The following is a 22,426-nucleotide window of genomic DNA, read 5'->3' on the forward strand; positions in this document are numbered from 1 at the left end:
TTCTTTGACTGTAGAGTGAATGCTTTCTATGGTATCTTCAGCACCTGAGATTCTTTCTTCCATCTCTTGTATTCTGTTGTTGATGCTTGCATCTATGACTCCTGATTTCTTTCCAAGGTTTTCTATCTCCAGAGTTGTCTCCCTTTGTGATTTCTTCATTGTTTCTACTTCCATTTTTAGATCCTGAATGGTTTTGTTCAGTTCCTTCACTTGTTTGTTTATGGTTTCCTGTAATTCTTTAAGGGATTTTTGTGTTTCCTCTTTAAGGGCTTCTACCTATTGACCCATGTTCTCCTGTATTTCTTTAAGTGAGTTATTATGTCCTTCTTGAAGTCCTCTATCAGCATCATGAGATCCAATTTTAAATTCAACTCTTGCTTCTCTGGTGTGTTGGAGTCTCCTGGACATGCTGTCCTGGGAGAATTGGGGTCTGATGTTGCCAAGTAGCCTTGGTTTCTGTTGGTAGGATTCTTGTGCTTGCTTTCACCATCTGTTTATCTCTGGTGTTAGTTGTCCTTCGTTTTTCTGACTGGAGCTTGTCCCTCCTGTGGGCCTGTAAGCTTGTAACTCCTGGGAGACCAACTCTCTTCTGGCAGGGTATGTGCACAGAAGGCTGTGGAGCCACCTGGCTCCATGGTGCAAATGGTGACCAGAAGACTCCTGTCCCAGCAGCTCCATTGATCATATGCCTAGCTGTTTCCCTCCTGATAGAAGGTAGAGATCTCACCTCTGCACTCAAAAGTGAAAGCGCTACTGGGAGATCACTCTCTCCTGGCAGGCAGTGCACTGAAGGCTGTAGAGCTGTCTGATTGATTTTGAGATGAGGTTTCTCTGTGAAGCTCGGGTGTTGTGGAAATCACTAGACTAAGCTGGCCTCAAACACATTGAACCACCTGCCTCTGCTACCCAAGTTCTGGGATTTAAAGCATGCACCACAACTACTGGGCAGCTACAGTCCAATTCTTTTAATGAGTAAACCAACACAATTTATTTTAATGGTTATAATGGATAGATAGGCACAAATTCCTATAATTTTGTTGTTTTTCTAAAATTGAATCTTTCCTAATTCTAATTTACATATCTACTTTTCTCCATGGAATTTTTTTTCCTGTGTTTTGATGGTAATTTCTGTGTAAAATATCTTCAAATACCTTATGCAATGCTGGCGTTATGATCACAAATTCCAAAAGCCAGTCCTTTTTTTCCTCTTTACTAGTGTCTGGATTTTCTTACTGAGCAGTTTCATCTTCACACGCTGAAATCTTTGCCTATTCTTAATCTAGATTACTGCACTCTTCATTCATACCCTGTATTGTATTGCACAGTTGGCTTTCCTGGAGCTCCTTGAGTTTTTTTTTTTTTTAAATCTTTTTTTTATTTTTTAATTTATTTTATTTTTAAATAATGTGCATGTGTGTATGTCTGTGATTGTGTGTACACATGAGTATGGGTGTCCAGAGAAAAGTATGTCAGTTCCCCTTGCACTATAATCAGTGGTAAGTTGCCAGATACATGTCCTAAGAACCACACTATAGTCCTATGCACGAGCAGCTAGCTCTCTTAACCACTGAACCATAATCTACATACACAATCTACAGCTCACCTTTGAATTATTTTCTCTTTTCATCTACTATACTTTAGAATTACTTGCTTCAGCACCTCAACTTTTGGAACAGTGTTGTTGCTTGTTTTTAAAATTGCTTGCATTTCTATGCTGACAAAAATGTCTTGTTTTGATGTCTTATTTAGATCTCTCTCTCTCTCACTCCCTCACTCTCTCGCTCTCACTCTCTCATTTTTATGTGAGAATATCCTGAACAAAACAGTTTCTCTTAACAATGTTCCCTCAGATGTAAGACTTTGTGCCATGATGAACATGGGCCCAGTCACCTTTTAATATTATAGGTTTTTTTTTCATCGTTTCTTTAATGAGGAATAGTTTGTTGTAGCAGTGAACAGCGCATTGGGACATGAAGGTCCAGCCTTCCTTACGGGTCTCATAAATGAGGAATCTCTCATGTTTTAGACATGTTGTAGATGGAGGAGATACTCCCTATGAGATTGTTTCTCTAGTCTTGTTAGCAATATAGAGTCAGAAGGAGTGTGATAACAGTGTGTTATGTTCCAGGGATGCTTTGATGCTTCTTTCTGATTCTGATAGACAGTGTCCAGAAGTGGGGTCCCAGGATATCACTAGATATATCTATGTTTTTTTTTATCATTAGCTTGGGGTTTTTAATCTCTCTCATTCTTTGAGTTATTCACTGAAGTTTGAGCAGGGCTAGGTTATATCTAGAGCAACATGAACTGACTTGTAGCTACTCAGGGAGGATATCTCAGAGATCCAGCATCTACACGGGGTTTTTGAAGTGCCGTGCTCAATCTCTAGCACTGCATATAAAGAATAAAAATAAATGTATATATGTATATGAAATCAAAAGCAAAAGAGAAATGGGCATAACTTAGAATAGAATATTCAAAAAAGAAAAGAGAAAGGCCAGAAAAAATATGGAATAAGAAAGGTTGTAATGAGGGAGAGAATTCTAGTAAGGGAAGAAGAAAGAATAATAATAAAAAGAAAGAAACAAAGAGTATAGAATACACGCAGACTGTGCTGGCTACTGCTTATGTTGAGTTGACATGAGCTAGTGTCTTCTGAGAAGAAGGAACCTTAATTAAGAAAATATCTCCATCACAGTGTTCTCTTGGCAAGTAAGGCATTTTCTTGATTGGTGCTTGGTATGGAGGGCCCAACTGACTGGGCAGGGCCATCCTTGTCAGTTCTAGATAGTGTAGGAAAGCAGGCTAAGCAAGCTTTAGTGAGCAAGCTAGTAAGCAGCACCCCTCCAAATCTTCCACTTTAGTTTCTGCCTCCATGTTTCTGTACTAACATTCCTCCGTAATGGGCTGTAATAGGTAGGCAAATAAGCCCTTTCCTCCCTGGGCTTTGATCATAATAGTTCATCATAGTGAGAGTAACCCAAGAAATACGCTGATCAATTAGTTAAAAGAGGGAGATCATGATTTTTAAAAAGTAAGAAACACAATGATTGTCTAAGCTGAGATAGTTGTGCTAACGAGGGTAGATATGGACCGCCACAGTCACTATTTTCCCCATGTTTTCTTGAGGTGTGACCACTAAAGAGCAGGCAGTCGTTACATTTCTTTGCATGACTGTTGCCCACTTGCCGAAATCGATGGGAACTAGAGCTGATTGGAATGGCTTTCTACTATCCCGCTACCTAAAACTTGTAGCTTGGAACCAAGCTTGGTACTGCAGTTTACCCTTGATAGATTAGCTTGACTAACATCACGTTCTGCTGCACCTTTGGGTCTCAAGCATCTCTGTGAAACCCCCATAGAGTGTAGGGTGACAAGGCTGTGTGAAAAGGCACGGCAGTTTCCATTCTTTTCACTGCCCTTGGCCATAGTTTTCTTAGGCCTAGTTTCGAATTTGTTCAGCACGTGGCTGCTTAGTCTGTGGTCCATTGCTACTCATAAACAGAACATATCTACTGTATTCAGTGTCTCTGACCCAAATCATACCATACATATTTTTCAATGAGTTTTATTCAGTGTCATCTGCCAAGGTCACATTAGGCCACTAAGCTAATAAGAGTGGCAAGGGGAAAAGACACTGTTTCTCACAGCAACAAGCTTGGGCAGCATCTCCGCATTTGGGCACATCTCCCTTTTACACTAAGAAATGCAAATCACATCTAAAGAGCCTAGAGAGTAAGTAGCAGCCAGATCAGCTGAGTGCAGCCTGCCTCTCTGCTCTTCGCCCATTCGGTGCCTGTTTTGTCCCTGTGTCTTCCCCTTGCTTTTCCATTTTTCTTCCTCTTTGCACAGCAAGGCTGCTATGAGCGCCAGGCTGAGGGATTTTTTTTTCTCTTGCCCTCTGTTTCAATACAAAGAATCTCTCTAAATGCATTCCTTTAGTCAAACAGTAAGAAGCTGTTTTCTGGCTATTTCAATTCTGAGCCACTGAGAAGCTGATAGAGACTGCTTGCTTCTAACCTGCCATCTTGGCTCTCCCTGGGATGCATTTTTAAAGGGCACAAAAAGCACACTTAAGGATAAGCACTATAAAAAAAATAGTATTTCACCCATATTGGTTTTACTAAGTAAATCAAAAGTCAAAATCCCAATTTCTAAACCAAAGCAACATTCTTATATCCCAAGGATTTGATTGTAACTCTCAACTCATAGATATATTGCTATTAAGAGAGGAGGCTATTGCTATGATCCAGAAACACTTCTGTTTTTCACAGCTCCCTCTCTGCCTGCGTGTGTGTGTGTGTGTGTGTGTGTGTGTGTGTGTGTGTGTGCTTGTGTGTGTAAGGGGGCATGCATGTATGTGTATGTGAATAAATGTGTGTACATGTGTGTGCATATGTATGTGTGTATGTGTACATGTGTGTGTTGATACAGGTGCTAAGTGTGCACAAAGCTGTATCAGCAAGATCTTGACCTCATAGAGAGATAGTTAAAAGAAAACTCCTTTTGTTTTAACTTAAACACAGTATGTTCACATAGATAATTTAACAATGTAGCACATCACCAATTTTAGAACAATTTCTAGGCCTCTGTGCAGTATAGGAAATGTTACATTCACTTTGTGTATAGCTGTAGTGGCTATTCCTGGTTGTCAACTTGACTGTATCTAGAATGAACTACAATATAGAATGGGAGACTCACTGTGATCCTAATCTGGAGACTGAGAGATACAAGTTTCTGACCTGGATCTTGGCATGGAGATCTTGAAACATAGTGGCTATGAATCCCAGAACATTAAGACAAGGAGAACTCTGAGTCCAAGGTCATCTGGGATTAAAGGCATGGTGTCACACACCTTTAATCTGGGCCACACTCTCTACTGGAGACCTACTTAAGGACATTAAAAGAAGGAAGACTTACTTACTCTTCCTTGCCTGCCTTGCCTGCTTGCCTCGTGGGACTGAGCAACTGCTAGATCCCTGGACTTCAATCCAAGCTGCTGCTGACCATTGTTGGGGAGTTGGACTACAGACTGTAAGTCATCAACAAATTCCCTAACTATATAGAGATTGCCCATACATTCTGTGACTCTAGAAAACCCTGACTAATACAATGGCTTTGGGCTGAACGCGCAACCTTCCAGTTTCTTCATCTACAAAATAAAAATTACTGTCCTTTGAATTATTTCACAGGATTGCATGAGCTAAAAGGTCAAACTCAGAGTCCTCAGTGGATGTCCCACAGGTTTTATCCATATGGATGACGTCTTTTGAGATCCATTCAGGTTCTTTGCTCAATTTTCAAGTCATCATTAGGTGATCGAATTAAGATTTTTTTAATATTTTAAATGAATATTTTATACTTTTCAATAAAATAAATACAACCATCATAAATTATATATAATGACATTTTTATCATAAAAGACGTCTATTGCCAAGCAATAAAAATAGATTATGAAATATGTGTGTGTTTATATACAATAAGCATGCATAATATATGGTACTATAAGTAAATATATGATGCTATTTGTATAAGTAAATACATGTACATGCATTTAAACAGAAAAAATGGAGTCACAAAGAAACAGACCAAAATGTTGTTAACCATCTCTTGGCATTGGTACTTACTCAATTAATTTTGGTTATCCATTGAAATAAAGAAAAGGAGACGTGTAAAGCGGCTGAAAGTAAATAAATTATTCTAAGTAGAAATTGTTCTAATATTGGTGATGTGCTACCTTTTGTTATTTAGGTGAAAATACTGTGTTTATATTTAACAAAAAGGAGTCTTCTTTTATTTATCCTTCTAAGAGATCAAGATCTTGCTGATGTAGTTTGAAAGAAAGTGAAGAAATATTGTATTACATTTACTTATTTATATTTGTGTGTCATGTAGGAATGTGTGCATAGAGGTGTCAGAGGACAACCTGAGGTACTAAGGTCCTCTCTCTATGTTTGTCCAGGAATGGAGCTGAAGTGAGGATTTTGTGTATTTTAAATAATGCCTTCACAGTTTTAAAATATTTTCTTCCTGGATCATTGTGTCCTGATCATTCTGTATATTGTCTCATAGTGTACAGAAGTGTTTTAGTTTCATAAAATCCATTTGCTTATTTTTGGTTTTTTCCTATGGTTTTATGATCATACAAATTTCTAGTCTCAAATTTAAGTCTTTGGTTTGTTTTGAGTTAATTTTTATATATGTGTGAGATGACACTTAATTTCATTCTTCTTCATATGGGCATCTAGTTTTTGCAATACTGCTCCTTGTGTATTCTTGGCCTAGTCATTGAAAATGATGAACTATAAATGCATGGATTTATTTCTGAGTTCTCTTTTATGTCCCACTGATCTACATATGTGGTTTTAAGCTAATGCTATATTGTTTTGGTCACTATATCTTTGGAGTATATTTTGAAGTAAGGAAGTGTGAGGAGGTTTCCAGATTTGTTCTTCTTGCTCTTGATATGTTCTCCCCTAAAACTTATTTTAGAACATTTACAATATGATTTTTTTAAAGGGGAAAAGTTTCCTTTTGTGCTTCCTGTGTTCTTGGAGTGAATCTCTTGTTTGAGCTGAACATCATACACTCAACACCAGTAAAGAGGTCCGCAAGAGATCGCATCTGGATCTTTTACCAATTCCATGTTTTTGTAAGAAGAGACTATCTCCAAGTGTCTCCTATTTACATTAAAATATATGAAATGATTAAGTGGATATTATCACCCCAAAGCATTTGGCACTTGTCACATGAGCGTATGAAATGGCATACAAAGTATCCTTAAACTGAAAGCTAAGCCTCTATGAAAATGTCACTTGCAAACTTTCTCCACTACACAAATAGGAATATGTACCCAGAGTGCCTTTCAGTTCTCTGGAGAACACCATACACTCGAAACTTCTTGCAGTATCATCAAGAACCAAGACTGGAGGATCTATATTTGTGAGCTGCCTCATGCCAGAGACATTCAGCATGAGATTTCACATAAAACCTTCCCAAGTCAGCAGAATAAACTGCTAACTTCCTTCTGATCTCAGCTCGAATGTCATAACTGTTGTTTAGATGTTCACAAAGCCAAACGAAAGATTACTACAGCCCATTATTCATTGACCGTGTCTCTCTTGCCCTAACTCAGCAAAAGAATGACTACTTCTTACTCAAACTAAGAACTAAGAAAAATTATTACATATTTTTGTTGGTGCCAAGAGTACTGTACACAGTTATATTGAACCTAACCACCCCTCTATTAAATAGAACTCACATCACTGAATGAGTAGGGGTTCAAAGAGGAAGCACTGCAGTAAAATTTACGACAAAGGTATTCTTCACACTTACTTAGTTCAGGAGAACTAGATAATGCTGTCTAACCCAGTTTTTCACATTACTTGTGAAGGAATCAGGCTGCACCCCACCCTGCAGCTTGCTCGGGGCAGAGCTGACACCCAGCCTCACATGCATTGTCACTAATACATATACATTGATTTCACTTGGATTGCCTCACGTTCGAGCAAGACTAAAAACCACTAGAACAGTGATTTTATAAGAAATTTGTGAAACCTGTTCTGACCATTACTGATCCAGTTTGATGAGGAAAGGGAACCATTCCTCAAAACTGGCACCCTGTTAAGTGGAGGGACACACTGCCATGCATTCTTTGGCAACTGAAGAGTTCAAGACCCAGAGGGAGAAAAATCAAACAAACACTGTGCATTTGGCTGTGGGAACGGCCCAGGCTTCTGGAGTGGGAGGAAGATAAATAACACTAATTGCTACTTTGGACTTCCTCGTCAGAGGTGCTGGAGAACTGGTTTTCCAGGTGTAAAAAAGGCATCACACAAGTTACGCCTGTCTCTGGCACTTGGCATGTTAATTCTTGCCTCCAGTCTATGTGTGTCTTACTCCCTGCTAACTTCAGATTGGCTCCTGGTGCCTGGGCTCCATTCAGAGATACAGGATGACAGATAGGGATGAAATGGTGATAGCAACAGAAGACAGAAACATAGAAGGGCTGACAGAAGCATAGTAGGGCTGTTGCCATGATGCTCCGCAGTCATAATGATGGTGTCCCTCTATTTCAGTTGTTCAACTTCCGGGAAGACTTCAGCTGAACACAGCTGAAGTGTTCTCCCAGGTCCTGTCCATGTCTGTCCCCACCCCACCTTAACATCTACACCAGGTCCTGTCCTTGTCTGTCCCCACCCTGCTTTAACATCTACACCAGGTCCTGTCCATGTCTGTCCCGACTCCGCCTTAACATCTACACCAGCACTGCCCAACCAAACTTTGAGTTCATGCACTACCAGTGTTCATAACGTGTGTTCTAGATCATTATGTTGCCTTCCCTCCAACTGCTTTGACACCAGAGACTTCATGGAAATTTGTGAAATTAAATTAGACCTCAAAGGAGGACAAGAATTTTCCCTAGGAGGTCCCAGAAAATGTATATGGGTGATAGCTATTTATATATCACTTGGACAATGTCTCTACGTATGTAATTCTTTCTTTAAGTTAACCCTTTTATTAGAAACTTTAAAGGCCAGGTATGCTGGTGAGCATTTTTAAACCTCGAACTCAAGGGCTGGGGAAGGACTATAACAAGGTTAAAGTCAGTTTGGATTACATAATGAGGTGGATGCTATCTCAAAAGCAAAAACAAAATCCTTTAATAGTTAAATTTAGTCTAAGCAACAATAACAAAAACAGAAAAATAATAAATTTGACATATTGACGATTTTTCTACTTTATCTTATATTTGCATTTTTTCATTTCTTTTGTTTGGAGAAATTTTACACAAATATGCATGACATTATCATATCCACCCATTCCCCTCTATAATTACAAAATGCTCCCCAATAAGTTGCCTTCCTACTTCATGTATTTTTTTTGATAAACCACAAAGTCCTGTTAACTCTGTCCATATTTGCATGGGGACAAAGCTATCCATGGAGAAAAATCTATCTAGTGATCACATGCTCAATAAACAATAATTCTCCCATCTTCAGCAACTATGCACTGCCCATAGCCCCTTGATATGGGGTGAAGTCTTGAGATCAGCTAATCTATATTGGGATTTTGGTTGGCTTGGTCTTGTATATGTCTTATACAGAGAACCACAGCTCTGTGAGATCCTATGTACTGTAGTAATGTGGTCCAGAGGACAGTGATTCACAGCACCCTCCCCATTCTGAGCTCTGATGTTCTTTTCTTTTCCCCATCTATAACATCCCCTGAGCTTGTTGGAGGGGTGTCCCACTTATGGCTGATCCCTTAGTCTTTTAATCTCAGTACTTGGACCAGTTTTGCATCTTTCTATTGACTCTAGCCTCAAATGAGGTTTCTCTCACCATTTTGAAATTTGTTCTTAGGCCAGCAAAGGAATTTCTCAAATGTCATCCAGAGACACTAAAATAATCAAATTATTCTTTTCAGACACCCCCCAAAATGATATTAAGTTTTAAGTTCAACAGTTGGCATGTTAGAGCTGGTTGACTTTTATATGTGCGGCATTAAATGGCAGGTTCATGAGGCCTTGTACAGGAGATATCATTCTGCTAGGCTAAAGCATGCTGCTCTGGAGACTGGAGGTCTGACACTCTGAGGAGGCTAGATCCAGCCATATATAACAGCCATGCCAGACAGTGAAAGCCTGAACTAAATGGATGGATTCAAAATCAGGGAAAAGTAAAGAGTTCTGCCAAACTAGAAAAATTAAGCGTGAAGTGCAGAGGTGGAGGAAGGTGAGGATGTCATCAAAGATGGAGATAAGCTTTGAGGATCCCAACTGCCAAGGTTGGAGGACACCAGAGATTTGAAGGAAAGTGAAGTAAGTGGAAAGAGATGTTGTTGAATAGCTTTCATGAGACAGGATAACTGACTGACTACATTGATCTGCAATCATCAGGAATTTGACGGATAAATGTACCAAATGGATACACACCACAGGATGAAATGCAGAACCACTGCTATTGAGGAATGCCAAATACCATGGGAAGGGACATTTAATAGGTTTTCAGTCCATTGTAAAGTACATTCTTCACCACTGGGGGAAAGATTGTGGAAGGTCAGCAATTACCAGATAGGTTAAATCAAGATCTCAGAACCATGAAACTAACATTACCAAATTAAGGTTCTGAAAAGTCAGGGCTGAAGAAATGGTTCCATGGCTAAGAGTACTTGGTGCTTTGTCAGAAAAGCTCTGTTCCATTCCTACTACCCACAAGACAGCTTGCAACTGTCACCTCCAGTTTCAGAGGATGTGATGATATCCCAAAACACCCATGCACATAAAAATGAATAAATCTCAAAAAGATTAAATAAATGGGTGTATATATAATGCTTTCTCTGTATCTATTTGGATATTGTTTGATGCTTTATTTTTCAATGTAAACAATTATAAAATTCTTTGTGAAGTTTTAAAAGTCATGAATAAGAAATAGAGAAAAGGCTCCATCAGTAAAATACTTGCCATGCTAGCACAAAGATCTGAGATTGGATCCCAGTATTTCTGTATAATCCAGAAACAGTTGTGTGTCCTGTCGTGCCTCATGCTGGGGAGACAGAGTGTCCTTGGAGAGTGCTAGCTAACAAGCATGGCTGAATCACCAAAAAGTCCCCATTTCCAAAAGTAAGTCAGTGGGTCCATGAAGATAGCTCAGTGGGTAAAGACACTTATGTGAAAGCCTCATACCATGAGTTCAATTCCTAGAGCCTACATAAAGATGGATGGAGAAAAGCAACTCCACAAAGTCTTTCTCTGACTTCCATATACATGTCATTATATGTGCATTTACACACACACATACATGCATACAGATATATATACACATGCATACACACATACGCATGCAAACATGCATACATACACACATAATACATACATACACATACATGTATAGACATACATGTATAAATAAGTACCCATACATACACACAAAAATAAAATTAAAAATGCATACAAGAGTAGTTAGTCAACTATTCCACACATGGCAATAACTACTTTCATTTCTCTGATTGTTGTGAGTACTAAGAAACCAGAAATAGGCTCTTAGATGAAAATCTGGATGCATTGAAGTAATCATTAAACTTATATATGTATAAACAAGAATATTATACAATTAGCTCAGGTCTTCACCATAACAACCTTCACTGAACAGTTAAAAACATTTAATTCAGTAGACTGCACTAACGACATAACTTTAATTTTTTGCTAGAGAGCACAGTGGTAACATATCTTATTACAAAGGACATACAAAGGAAACTGGAACCAAGAAGTAAATGAGCTACAATTATAGATATTGCTTTAACATAATTAGCAGGTCCACTTACTAAATTATGAATTAAGTGGAAATAACAACCTACTAAATCTACATGAACTCATAGGTCATCGGAAATAAACTTTTTCATGATCAAACGTTTTGCATAATTTTCCCCTTTATATTTTTTATAAACATTCCCATTCAGATCTATAGCATGAGGGCGTGTATCTTCCACACAAGAGTCCAGAAGGGATTAGAAATCATTGGTTAGGCCCTAGTAAATTCACTTTTTGGCAGACTAAGAAATTACTTTACCTGTTGCTCACACAGCTTTATCCTGCATCCTCCCCTGAAATACTCAAATGTCTAACTCTTTTCCAAACCCAAGATCTACAAAAGTAAACATGATATTTCAAGTGTAATTCAACCAAAAGTAAGAGAGAAATACTTACTGCCTGCTTCATTTTTACTACATATATTTTGCTAATATCCAAATAGTTTCATACCTAATTTTCATTCTGGATTCATAATTTATATTCCCAATTAGTAACCTCACATCTTTCCACCATTGCTGCAGATAATACAATAGCACAATTCTATGCAGATAATTGAGTATTTCTTTCGACAGAAAGTAATATGTATACTAAGTATACATACTACCATATATAATTATTACATGATAATAAAGCTTTTAAAAATTGTAAAGGAATGTAACAGTGTTAACGTTGAAGTTCTAGTGTTTATACAAAGCTTTCAGAAACTTCAGAGATCAAAGGAAATTTTTCAAAATGATTTCCTTTGTCTTCACACAGATTTAAAAGTCATTGCAGGGCAAGCTTGCCAAATTTGCAAAGCAAAGCCATATTCTCTAGAAATATGTCCTTTAATTTTAAAGGCTGGTCTCGTTTGGTTGGGGAAGAGTAACTGGTATTCTCAAGATGCCAAGAATTCAAGGTCCATCAGAGCCATTTCCACATTTCATCAGGAGGCAAAATTCACACTGCATCTTACATGCAGACAGGGATTTGGCAGGGCTAATAGAAGACTGGAAGTCTCTCCAGGCAAGAGCCAAGCCTTCAAGATCTCAAACAGCAGTCCCGCTGTGAAGGAGTGGGCAGACCCAGGCTGTGAAACCGTGAGGGAGCAGGGTTGCTTAGCTGAGTGAAGGAAGATGATCCAACTGGAAACAGAAGCCAAGAGGAAAGAGACAGTAAGCAAATGAGAAAGCAGCAATTTTGAGAGGAGGAAAAAAAATGTCAAAATAATAGAAGTACAAAGTCCAAGAGCATTAGGGCGAACGAAAGCTTAGGGCCTTCCTTATGAAGATCCATGCTTGCTAAATCTTATCATTCAAGAGACTGCACTGAGAAAATCAAGGCCAACCTGGGCTATATACAGTGAAACCCTGATGAGAGAGAGAAAGAGAGAAGGGGGGAGGGAAGGAGGGAGAAGAAAGAGAGGGGAAGGGAGAAGGAAAGTGGGGGAGAAAGAATTAGAAAGAGATGACTGTCAGCTGATAAACTGAAGATGGCTTATAAAAAGGATAGAGAAAAATCTCAGAACTCTGCTTGAGCAAAACAAAGGAACAGAAACTAAGAAGTCCTGTTTCTCGAAAGAACATGTTTTAGTGCACAGGCATGTTTTAATTTCAATGACCTTAATTGAAATTAAGAAGCGTTTTAGATTAAGTAGAAGTAGTTCTGGTGTATAGCGACGTAGGCAGATTTTACATTCTGAAATGTACCTATTGTACAGAAATATTTCTATTGTGTATTTCTGAAAGCTAGGAGGATTTTTTGAAACTTTCATCAAAAGATAAATGAAAAGAGACACATTTAACTCAACTTAATCATCTACAATGTATTGAAACATTCTGTTACCCAATTTTTTATGTTTCCATGTATAAGTCAAATATACATTTTAAAATCTTGAAAAATAAAACAATACAAAACAATACCACATTTAGAAATTCAGGCTCAATGACCCAAGGCAGTGGCCAGCTATTAGAAAAAAAATAGAGTGTATCTACATTGTCAGTGAAATTTAAAAAGAAACAGCAACACTCCTTCTTGTTAAAAGCTGAGAGAGTTAAAGGACATTTATTCACAGGAGCTGTTGCAAGTCATTTCTAGTTTGAATGACAGCCCTGCAGGGCCTGGTCCTCACTGTGTCTTTTCTTGCTGAACATCTTCTCACTTTGGATTCTTTGTGTCATCCTGTAGCGATGTTGCTTCTTCTTCAGTGTTTTGATACTAAGTCAACACTTTAATTCCCAGTCCAAAGGATGGCTTGCCTCATTGTGAAGCATGCTCACCTCAACATTATAGGGTGAAATGGAGTTTCAAGTTCAAGTGTCCCAGCATCAACAGCTGATAGAAAAAGAAGAATGTTGATTTCGTATACTAAAATGAAATGACTGGTTTCTGGGGAAAGCATAACATTCAGAGAAAAATATGAAGATGCTTTTCATGCAAATTTTCCTGTGGAAAAACACACTTTTTCAAGAAAATTATATCCTCACTGTCATATCTCATTATCAAGAATTCATATGAAGTATTTTTTTTTTAAAAAACTGCTTAAATTTATAACACAGCTTTTCCGCTTGCAGTTCTAAGATACAGATAAAATGGTTTCTATAAGATTTCAAAAGAGTCAAAGCTACCAGCTTCTTTTCTTCTATGAAAATTCTTAAATTTTCTTTGTGCACTTGTGAATCAGTCTCTCTACATTTAAATTAAAACCAAAAGAATTGTTTTCTTTTTGTGAACCAATGGCTTTACTGACCTTACCTACGGCAGCATGAGCTATTGATGGCCAAGTTGCAGGTGTCCCTCCTGAAGAGTTACTCTGTCTCCAGCAACAAGTCACTACCTAGAGAACCTTGGGGAGGGCACTGTGAGTTCTGAACCTTTTATGGATCCCTGAATCATGCAATTTTATTTTTATTGAAAATATATTTTCATATAATTATATATATATATATGTAATATAATATATTATAAGTAATATAATATATATGAAAAGGCCTGTAAGGGGAGAGAGAGACAGAGACAGAGAGAATAAAATTTAAAATATAACTAAAGAAAGACTTTTTTTAAACCTCACATGTTTAAAAACCTGAAATGAAAAATCAACATAGATGCTGTTGAGTTTATTTTCTATTGACGTTCAAGTGCTGCCTACCCTTGAATGTAGTTTGTTTTCCCAATGAGACTCTCTTGGAGAAAAATAAATGTTCATTTACAAGTGATTGTCAATTGGGAAAAATGCTACCCTTTTCTTCAACCCTTCTGGGTTAAGGCTAAGGGTATCTATCTATCTGTCCACCTCTCCTTTCAGCTGCTGGACCCTCTCTGGTGTAGATCTGTGTAGGTTCTGTGCATGCTGCCAGAGTTCTTATGAGTTCCTTTTGCACGTCTGTCCTGCTGTGAATAGAAGGCTTTGTTTACTTGGTGTCCTTCACCCTCCCTGGCTCTTACACTCTTTCTGCCTCCGCTTCCTTAAGGTTCCCTGAGCTCTGGGGGGTGGAAGGGAGATGAATATTTGGTGGAGACACCCTGTTTAGAGCTAGATATTATTCACTTTCTGCATAATATCTAGCCGCGAGTCTCTGTATTTGTTCCCATATGCTTCAAGAAGAAGCCTCTCTGATGATGGCCGAGTAAGGCGCTAATCTATGAGTATAGCAGAATGTCATTAGGAGTCACTTTATTGCTGTGCTCCTTTAGTAGAACACAGTAGTGCCTTTACCCTCGGTCCCTGGGCTATCTAGTCTCTAGTCTCAGGTCCTCGTGTGTTGTATATGGACCTTCAGTCAAATCAGACATTGGTTTGTTACTCCCACACTGGTGGCTCTGTGCTACCATTGCACTGGTGTGTTTTGCAGGCAGGACACCAATGCAGTTGCTCTTTCCATTTCTCCTCGGTAGCATGCAGAATGCCCTCCTGTACCAAAAACACTAGCAAGTAGGGGTGAAGGCTCAATGTAGGTATCAGTTTGACTTTCTCCATGTTCAAAGAGTTACATAGATGTTGTTTTCAGCAATGAGGCCTTGACAGCAGTTTGTGGAGAGCAATCTACAGCCTTGGCGATAGTCTGGGTTGTTTGGGAGTTCGATGAAACCCCTTTGGCCAACAACTCTATTAGATGTAAACCATTACCAATACTGGAAATTTCATTTGGTGACAAGAAATGGCCAGTTGGGGCTCTGTCTTTTCCATTATCTGACAATTTCATTTAGATCACCTTCATATAAGTATGTATTTTAAGAAACTCTCTACTGTATTAGGTATCCATGCTACCCCTCGATTTTAGCTGTCTCTCCCAGTATTCCCTCCTTTGTTCCCCTCTTGTCTCTTCCTCCCTGCTTGATTCTCCCATCCCAGCACTCCACCATCCATATGAGTATACCAGAAAGTCATTAGGAGTCATTTTATTACTGGGTTCCTTTAGTACAACACAGTATTTGCCTTTACCCTCGGTCCCTGGGCTATCTTGTCTCTAGTCTCAGGTCTAGAACTATAAATTCTCTTTCTCTTTCCTAAGGAGATCTATCTTTCCCTCCCCTCCACCAGTCCCTTACTCTACCTCTGTGGTTCTATAGATTGTAGCTTGGTAATCATTGACCTAACAGGTAATATGCACATGTAAGTGATTACATATCATATTTTTCTTTCAGTGTCTGAATTATCTCACTCCAGAATTGTCTTTTTCTAGTTCCATCATTTACCTGAAAATTGCATGATTTTATTTCCTTTTTAATGACTAAGCGATATTTCATTGTTGTAAATGTGCCACATCTTCTTTCTCCATTCATCTGTTGAGGCATAGCTAGGTCATTTCTAGTTTCTGGCTATTTTTAATAGACCAGCAATGAACATGATTGAGCAAGTGTCTCTGTGATAGGATGAAGCATCCTTTTAGTGTATGCCCAGAAGTGATATGGCTGTCTCTTGAGGTAGATTGATTCCTGTGTTCCTGAGGAACCACCACACTGATCTCCACCGTGGCTATAAAGTTTACACTGCCACCAACAATGGAGGAATGTTTCTCCTACTGCACCTCCTCCCCAGTATGAGCTGTCATTTATTTTATTGATTTTAGCCATTCTGACAGGTGTAACATGAAATCCCCAAGTAGTGTTTTATTTTCATATCTCTGATAATTAAGGATGTTGAACATTTCTTTAAGTGTTTTTTCTTGCCATTTGAATTGCCCCTTTTGAGAATTCCTTTCAGATCTAATGAGTAGATATTTAACATTTATAGGTTAAAAATAAGTACATTTCAACAGTGTTGATCAGCTAAAAAGAGAACTAGTATACGATTGGAACATAAAAATAGCCAAAATTACATTTTCTATATCAATGTGAAATAGGTTATACTAAGTGATTCTCAGCTTGCCACCACTCAGGAGAAACTGCCTTCATTCACTTGAACTACATATGCTCAAAGCTCATGTGTCCACAATGACGCTTACAAAAAGAGCAGTTCTGACTTAGGTCAGTTGAGAATCTTCATTTGCCAAGCAAGGATGAACTCCCTCTTTGCTCAGAAGAACCTTTCTGAGACACATCTCTCAGCTTTCTTAGTACTTCTAAGTACTAAGCTATTATCCCCTTTCTTCTGTAAGCCTAACTATCCCTCAAGTATCCCATCATCCATGAGGACTTTTCAAAAGTCTTTTTCTCTTGAGCAGCATTAGTAGAATCACAAAAGTAACAACTCGTGAGAGAAAGATGTAGGGAAAAGGCTTGCCTGACGCATCAATGTCTTCTTTGCTTTTGCTTATCCAGCATTCACATTTAGCAACAAAACCCTGCCTGATGTCTAGCAACGGGTCTCTTGTTAAGAGATAAAAATGAGGGGACTGAAGAGGAGACTTAGCAGTTAAGATCACCTACTTCTCTTGCAGAGTATCTAAATTTGGCTCCCAACCCCCACATCAGGTGGCTCATAACAGTCTTAAATCCAGCCCCAAGGTGAGCTCATACTCCTGGCCTTTGTGATTTCTTCATTGTTTCTACTTCCATTTTTAGATCCTGGATGGTTTTGTTCAATTCCTTCACTTGTTTGTTTATGGTTTCCTGTATTTCTTTAAGGGATTTTTGTGTTTCCTCTTTAAGGGCTTCTACCTATTGACCCATGTTCTCCTGTATTTCTTTAAGGGATTTTTGTGTTACCATGGCACTGACTGCTCTTCCAAAGGTCCTGAATTCAAATTCCAACAACTGCATGGTGGCTTACAACCATTTGTAATGAGATCTGATGCCCTCTTCTGGAGTGTCTGAAGACAGCTACAGTGTATGTACATATAATTAATAAATAAATATTTTTTAAAAAGATGAGGTCTTTCTTTAAAAAAGAAAAAAAAGAAGTCAAAAAGTTACATTTAACTATTTAAACCTCAACTTTTCAAAGGCATTCTAAGGAAAATGTTTAGGGCTCTTTGCTGTTGTTGCTTTTAGAAATATTTTTATTAATTCTTTGAGAACTTCATACAATGTATTTTGATCATATTTACTACACCTCAGCTGTCTCCAGATCTACACCTACCTTCATATCCACCCAATGTCATGATCTCTCTCATCCTCTCTTGAAAAGCAAATCTAGTCTAGTTTGTATTTCCAAAATATTTTCAAGTGTGGAGACCACCCTGGAGTATGATCAATATACCAGATGTCACACCGTTAAAGAACAGTGATTCTCTCTCTCTCTCTCTCTCTCTCTCTCTCTCTCTCTCTCTCTCTCTCTCTCTCTCTTTCTCTCTCTCTCTCTCTCCCAGAAGTTACCAAATGCCAAGAGCTCCTCAGCTGGGGGGGGGGGAGGGAGTCACATCCAGCTCTACACCTCCATGCTGGTGTTGTGTCTGGCATGAGTGTGCACAGGTCTTGTGCATGCTGTCACAATCACCAAGGGTTCATATGTGCCATTTTCCTGTTGTGTCTGGAAAGCACTGTTCCTTGTAGTCATCCACCAGCTCTGGCTTTTACAGCCTCTCCATTCCCACCTTCCTCCAAGTTCTCTTAGCCTTGATGGAGAGAGTTGTGATGTAGACCTCCCATTCAGGGATAAACACTCTGAGGCCTCTGGTTTTTTGTACAATGACCAGTTGTGAGACCCTGTGCTAACTGCCACCTACTGCATAAAGAAGCTTCTCATGGGACCATGTGAAACTAAGCAGAGGCTGTACAACAAAGGATATCATCATTTGGACAAAGAGTCAACCTGCAGAATTGGGGGGGGGGAGTCTTTATGTGCATCTGACAGAGGGTTAATATTTAGGATATACAAAGACATCATTGTCAAGTCCACTGTCATCATCCCTGTCTGTGCTGAGGTTAACAGCTGCTCTGCCCAGGGCCTCCATAGTAAACCTGAGATAAATACACAGTGCATCAAAGAAACAATAACATTAATTTTTACAGATTTTCCTTTGGTCCTGACTTACTGATTATATTTAGCCGAATTGTTTACAGTTACCTCTAATTATAATTTCCTTACTTTAGAAGAATGAAAATATACATTAACAAATGCTAAAACACTTCCTGTGTTTATGTGACTGAAAGGCAATTACTCTGTGCCATTCTAAAATGCAAACATCTTATACACAAACCTGAGTCTGTCGCTCACTGGCTAAAATTTCTTCCATGGCTTCCGTCAGCTATATAGAATCCAAAGCCTTGAATGGGAATGGTCACTGTATTTGCACGTCTCCAGGCTTTCTCTCTTTCCTGCTCTCAAAAGAAAGTTCTGCTGTAAGTAGAACTTCCTATCCTCTCTACAGACTCTATTGCATACCATAGATTTGAACACAGGAAACACAGAGAGAGCATCTGTCTGCTTATTAGTCTCACTCTGAACCCAGTGAGGACAGAGTGAGGAACAGTAGTAAAATGGATACTGTCCAAATTGAACAAAGAACATTTTTTGAGAGAAGAAAAAGAAAGATTCACTCATAATGTCAAGAACACCAGAGGAATGTACAATTAAATCTTCATTCAAAGTCTATAGTAAAGGAGAATGTTCTAAGAAGCTCCTGTCTGCTCCTTAAGCAATGAGTAGGATATGCACCAGAAGCACAGCTCTGAAGATGACAAAGGACAGAGGAAACATCAGGCTATCTGCCATCTCGTTCCCCAAGCAGACTCCCAGAGGCAGCAATGAGAGGAAACAAGAAAGCATGGACTGCAAGTCTCTGAGATTTTATTACTAAAAATACAGCATAAACAGATCTCAAGAAAATATGGCAGGATGGTAGCAGATTTTCAAAATTACATCACACACACACACACACACACACACCAGACTTGTACATTAGCATCCACCCAGGTCAAAGTGCAATGGATAATAAACCTATCCCAGTAAAGTGGGACTTTTTAAAACATGATTAGATGGTTGTTAGAGTCATGAGAAAACCAGATAATCCAGCTGCAGGTGCTGTTTTCAGAATGAGTGTGATCAACTACGGACTGTGAACGAAAGTATTGAACCGTGACCTGGAACCTCCCTAAAAAAGAAAAAAACTGGCATCTGACACCTCATACTTAAGACTACCACAAAGGTAGGTAGTCAGGGTGAGGTTTGCCAGAACCAGGAGCATGGCCAGGCCGCATATTTCTTTCTGATCTCATGGGTGTACATCTGAGTGGTGAATCTGCTTACATCTGGAACCCAGCTGCAGAGACTGTCTATCTGCTGGTTAGCTCTCCTCTTCCACAGAGAAGGCGCCACCAGGAATAAGCTTAAGGGACTGAGAATATCAATCCAGCGGGTCACTGATAGGCATTGGATGGTGGCTTTGCAAGGTATAGTAAAGGCACAAGTGCGATGCTCTGAAGATTTCATTAGCTTCTCCTCCCACACCTCAAGAGCATTAAGTACACTGGATGGAACTAGGCGGAAACTTCTAGATTAGGCATGGGAAGTCTAGAGGGAAGCTGGCATTAGCATTCTATCACAGGACACCAGCTTGTCACCCCAGCCACTCATGCTAATGCCTATAGCTGATGCACTACCCACATGATTGACAGTCTGCACTTGTCCCCAGGGTACATATTTTGGGTCCACTGCACAGAGGAGCATTCCATATGTTGTTGTCTTTCCGTAACTGGTGTTACTCTCCTGGTCCCAAACTCTCATCTGAAATCACATTAGACGCCTGCCCCTCCCCCTCCCCTACTCCCACCCCATCCCCTGCCATGAGCTTTATAACATATGACCATATCCCTGTTGAAATACCTTATCCCCATTGTCCCCACATTAAGTAACTCTGGATGTGCTGTGAGGTTTAATTTTTAAGGCTGTGTAGGTTTCACAAGCCTCCACTCCATCCCAGATGGTTCTTATAAGCTACACCATGTAAATCTAGTCATTCCCACAGTTAAAATACTGTCCCCATCAAGAGCCCACCACAACACGGACCTGGAATCCAGTGTTCTCATTAAAGCCCTTGATTCCTCATCCAGCTGAAGGACATCCTGTCATTCTTGATGGTCCAAACCTCTGAAACACGACTGTAGCTCTTATCCTATACTGAAATTGCAGGGCTGAAAATAGACCCAGCCAGGGCAGGGGGAGTGACCCGTGCCAGAACTGTTTTGGTAGAGCTCCCACTTTGTAGGATTCAATACAAAACCTAGCCTTGAGGTCAGAGGCCCAGGCCTACCACTTTGCCTTCACCAACCTGCTGTGTGTTTGCCTGTAGGTCTATGTCCCTATTTCCATGTGACCTGTGTGCAGCCTGTCTGTGTATAGCCTGTGTGTACCAGAAAGTTCCTGGGGACCTACCACTGGCTACCTACCCAGAATCCTTTGTCTAGAGTAATAGTGACATCTAGCATCAACTCTTCAATTTCTCCTCAACCCTTAGGTTCCTGTGACCCTCCTTTTCTGGCAATAGAACATGAACCTTATATTTGCATGAATACGAATAAGATGTTATGTATTTGAACAAGTGCAACTTACAAGTGACTATAGCCCTGAGGAATATTACTCCCCCTGCTTACAGCATCCATTAGCTGTCTATAGCATCCGCCTAGGAGTAGTTGAAGACCCAGGAGTCCCTCCCCATCCCCGATGGCATGTTGAAATGTCAACTCTGTGCAGGTGATTATTGTTTTTTTAATAATAGAACACAATACCACCAAGTATAGGATCCATCACCTCAAGTAGTTGCTCAAGGGAGTCCCAGAGACCACCCCCCTTCCAAAACAATATAATCTATTGCCATTTGTCTTAATTGGCCACTGTAACTTCGTAGCAAGATTTATTTGCTGAAGTATAGAGCAGAGATCAAAGGAAAGGCCATCCAGGGACTGCTCCACTTGGGGATTCATCTCATATATAGTCAGCAAACCCTGACACTATTGTGGATGCCAAGAAATGCTTGCTGAAAGGAGCCTGATATGGCTGTCTCCTGAGAGACTCTGCCAGAGCCTTACAAGAGTTGGATGCTTGCAGCCAACCATTGCACTGAGTGCAGGGTCCCCAGTGGAGAAGTTAGAGAAAGGACTGAAGGGGGTTGAAACCCCATAGGAAGAACCACAATATCAACCAACCAGACCCCTCCAGAGCTCCCAGGTACTAAGCCACCAACCAAGAAGTACACATAGCTCCAGCCGCATGTGTAGCAGAGGACTGCCTTGTCAGGCATCAATGGGAGGAGAGGTCCTTGGTCCTATGAAGATTTGATAGATGCCCCAGTGTAGGAGAATTGAGGGTGGGGAAGCAGGAGTTGGTGGGTGGGTAGAGGAAAACCCTCATAGAAGCAAGGGAAAGGGGCATAGGACAGGGGGTTTCTGGGAGATGGGGAAATCAGGTAAGGGGACAGCACTTGAAATATATATAAATTTAAATAAATAAACAATCAAACAAGCAGATAAAATAAGCACTCTCAGAAAAAAAAAAGAACAAGGGGAAAAATATTCTTTTGCTAAAGTCACAGTATAACTTTAGTTGCAGAACGTGGGAACTCAAGCTAATACTGGCCAGGAGGCTTTTGTCCCTGCTGGCTACATTTCATCCTATTGGAAGGTGCTATGTAGGCTGCTGGGATTGTGGGGACCACCAGCACTATTCAGCTGTGAGCCCTATGAGGTAAGATAAAAATCAGCAAGTGTTTGTTTTCACTCCTCATCTCCTGCCTTTACCCTGCTCCGCCCTCTCCTCTG

At 39.7% G+C, this 22,426-nt stretch overlaps 1 long non-coding RNA gene across 1 annotated transcript in view; it reads left to right on the forward strand.

Moving 5' to 3' along the window:
- LOC127682670 (uncharacterized) overlaps positions 1–17,554 on the forward strand; it is a 69,978-nt gene extending 52,424 nt beyond the window's left edge. The window contains exons 2-3 of the long non-coding RNA XR_007977414.1: positions 17,170–17,236; positions 17,423–17,554. This is a non-coding gene — a long non-coding RNA (uncharacterized LOC127682670). The remainder of the gene's footprint in view (positions 1–17,169; positions 17,237–17,422) is intronic.
- The last annotated feature ends 4,872 nt before the right edge of the window (positions 17,555–22,426 follow it).

The sequence above is a fragment of the Apodemus sylvaticus genome, chromosome 4 (assembly GCF_947179515.1).
Source record: "Apodemus sylvaticus chromosome 4, mApoSyl1.1, whole genome shotgun sequence".
In the NCBI taxonomy this organism is placed as follows: Eukaryota; Metazoa; Chordata; class Mammalia; order Rodentia; family Muridae; genus Apodemus; species Apodemus sylvaticus.